We start from the raw sequence: 3901 nt of genomic DNA, 5'->3' as shown, positions 1-3901 counted from the left end.
TAAGTATGCTTATCCTGATGAAAAGAAAATATATCATGTTATTATTAGTGCTAACCTTTCAGAACAAGAAGAAGAAAGATTATTGAAAACTCTTAAGAAGCACTGTACTGCTATCGGATATACTCTGGATGATCTTAAGGGCATTAGTCCCATGTTATGCCAACACAAAATTAATTTGGAGGAAGGTGCCAAACCAGTTAGAGATCCTCAATGATGACTGAATCCCAAGATGAAAGAAGTGGTAAGAAAGGAGATATTAAAGCTCCTTGAGGCAGGTATAATTTATTCCGTTGCTGATAGTGATTGGATAAGCCCTGTCCATTGTGTTCCTAAAAAGGGAGGTATTACTGTCGTTCCTAATGATAAAGATGAATTGATCCCGCAAAGAATTATTATAGGTTAGAGGATGGTAATTGATTTCTGTAAATTAAATAAAGCTACTAAAAAAGATCATTACCCCTTACCTTTTATTGATCAAATGCTAGAAAGACTGTCCAAACACACACATTTCTGCTTTCTAGATGGTTATTCTGGTTTCTCTCAGATACCTGTATCAGCGAAGGATCAATCTAAAACTACTTTTACTTGCCCTTTCGGTACTTTTGCTTATAGATGTATGCCTTTTGGTTTATGTAATTCACCTGCTACCTTTCAAAGATGCATGATGGCTATATTCTCTGACTTTTGTGAAAAGATTTGTGAGGTATTCATGGATGATTTCTCCGTTTATAGATCCTCCTTTGATGATTGCTTGAGCAACCTTGATTGAGTTTTGCAGAGATGCGAAGACAGTAGTCTCGTCTTGAATTGGGAAAAGTGCCACTTTATGGTTAATGAAGGCATTGTCTTGGGGCACAAAATCTCCGAGAGAGGTATTGAAGTTGATAAAGCTAAAGTTGATGCTATTGAAAAGATGCCATGTCCCAAGGACATAAAAGGTATAAGAAGTTTCCTTGGTCATGCCTGTTTTTATAGGAGGTTCATTAAGGACTTTTCTAAAATCTCTAGGCCTCTGACTAATTTATTGCAAAAAGATATTCCTTTTGTCTTTGATAATGATTGTGTAGAAGCATTTGAAATACTTAAGAAAGCTTTCATCACTGCACCTATTGTTCAGCCACCTGATTGGAATTTACCTTTCGAAATTATGTGTGATGCTAGTGATTATGCTGTAGGTGCTGTTCTAGGGAAAAGAGTTGATAAGAAATTGAATGTTATCCAGTATGCTAGTAAGAATCTTGATACTGCCCAGAGAAATTATGCTACAACTGGAAAAAATTCTTAGCAGTTGTGTTTGCATGTGATAAGTTTAGACCTTATATTGTTGATTCCAAAGTTACTATTCACACTGATCATGTTGCTATTAAATATCTTATGGAAAAGAAAGATGCTAAGCCTAGACTCATTAGATGGGTTCTCTTGCTCCAAGAATTTGATTTGCATATTATTGATAGAAAGGGAGCTGAGAACCCCATTGCAGATAACTTGTCTAGGTTAGAGAATGTTCTTGATGACCCACTGCCTATTGATGATAGCTTTCCTGATGAACAATTAGCGGTCATTAATGCTTCCCATACTGCTCCTTGGTATGATGATTATGCTAATTACATTGTTGCTAAATTAATACCACCCAGTTTCACATACCAGCAAAAGAAAAAGTTCTTTTGTGATTTAAGACATTACTTCTGGGATGACCCACACCTTTATAAAGAAGGAGTAGATAGTGTTATTAGACGTTGTGTACCTGAGCATGAACAGGAATAGATCCTATGCAAGTGTCACTCTGAATCATATGGAGGACACCACGCTGGAGATAGAACTGCACATAAGGTATTGCAATCCGGTTTTTATTGGCCTACTCTCTTCAAAGATGCCCGTAAGTTTGTTTTGTCTTGTGATGAATGTCAAAGAATTGGTAATATTAGTAGACGTCAAGAAATGCCTATGAATTATTCTCTTGTTATTGAACTGTTTGATGTTTGGGGCTTTGATTATATGGGACCTTTTCCTGCCTCTAATGGTTACACACATATTTTAGTTGTTGTTGATTACGTTACTAAGTGGGTAGAAGCTATTCCAACTAGTAGTGCTGATCGAAACACTTCTATTAAAATGCTTAAAGAAATTATTTTTCCGAGGTTTGGAGTCCCTAGATATCTTATGACTAATGGTGGTTCACATTTTATTCATGGTGCTTTCCGTAAGATGCTTGCTAAGTATGATGTTAATCATAGAATCGCATCTCCTTATCATCCGCAGTATAGTGGTCAAGTAGAGTTGAGCAATGGAGAGCTCAAATTAATTTTGCAAAAGACTGTCAATAGATCTAGAAAGAATTGGTCCAAGAAACTTGATGATACATTATGGGCCTATAGAACTGCATACAAAAATCCTATGGGTATGTCTCTGTATAAGATGGTTTATGGAAAAGCTTGTCACTTACCTCTTGAACTTGAACATATAGCATATTGGTCTATTAAAGAGCTCAACTATGACTTCAAACTTGCCGGTGAGAAGAGGTTATTTGATATTAGCTCACTTGATGAATGGAGAACCCAAGCCTATGAGAATGCCAAGCTATTCAAAGAAAAAGTCAAACACTGGCATGACAAAAGGATACAAAAGCGTGAGTTTAATGTAGGTGATTATGTGTTATTATTCAACTCTCATTTAAGATTTTTTACAGGAAAACTTCTCTCTAAATGGGAAGGTCCTTACGTTATCGAGGAGGTCTATCGTTCCGGTGCCATAAAAATCAACAACTTCGAAGGCACAAGTCTGAGGGTGGTGAACGGTCAAAGAATTAAACATTATATCTCAGGTAATCCTATCAATGTTGAAACTAATATTATTGAGACCGTAACCCCGGAGGAATACATAAGGGACACTTTCCAGAACGTTCCAGACTCCGAAAAGGAATAGCTATGTGGTGCGGTAAGTAAACCGACTCCAAAACAATTCTAATGGCATTTTTTATCAGTTTTGGAATATTTATGAATTTTAGGAAGAAAGAAGTAGTCCGGGAAGGACACGAGGCCTCCACGAGGGTGGAAGGCGCGCCCACCCTTACTAGGCGCGCCCCCCTGTCTCATGGCCACCTCGTGTGCCTCCCGGACTCCGTTTTCTTGCACATTACGTATGTTGGTCGGTAAAAATTCATTATATAAACTCCCAAAGGTTTTGACCACCGTATCACGCAAATATCCTCTGTTTTCGTTTCGAGCTATTTTCTGTTACAGATCTAGAGCATCATGGCATCTCCAAGCGCTCCCAAGGACATGTTTTTTGAGAGGGTTATCAACCCCTATCTCGCGGAGGTGCTGCAACACCCTCAAACCATTGAGATGCGTGAGGGGGTGCTGCACATCCGCCATGTGGAGGGACCAAGGCGTACCGGAAGCATGGAGACAAAGCTCGAAGCCGTGGAGCAGCAAGTCTTCAAGTGCCAAGGGATGGTAGAGCGTGGACTCAACGCCAACCAGATGATGATCACGGAGTTCACCAACAACCACAAGCTAGATACCAAAGTCATTGGGGAAACCATCTTCAAGCTTCAAGAGAAAATTGAGCACCTCCAAGCCCAGATCTATGACCTACAAAACCAAAATTGCTTTCTAAATATGCATGACTTATTAGTGCGGAGAAAATAAGCTTTATACGATCTTGTTATGGAAGCAATAAAAGCGACGGACTGCATAATAAAGGTCCATATACAAGTGGCAATATAAAGTGACGTTCTTTTGTACTAAGATTTTGTGTATCCAACCCTAAAAGCGCATGACAACCTCTACTTCCCTCTGCGAAGGGCCTATCTTTTACTTTATGTTTTTACTTTATGTTTGAGTCAAGGTGATCTTCACCTTTCCCTTTTTCATTTTATCCTTTGGCAAGCTCCTCGTGT

The sequence above is a fragment of the Triticum dicoccoides genome, chromosome 4B (genome assembly GCF_002162155.2).
Source record: "Triticum dicoccoides isolate Atlit2015 ecotype Zavitan chromosome 4B, WEW_v2.0, whole genome shotgun sequence".
In the NCBI taxonomy this organism is placed as follows: domain Eukaryota; kingdom Viridiplantae; phylum Streptophyta; class Magnoliopsida; order Poales; family Poaceae; genus Triticum; species Triticum dicoccoides.
The sequence above is the reverse complement of the archived record's forward strand: the minus strand, read 5'-3'. Positions refer to the sequence as shown.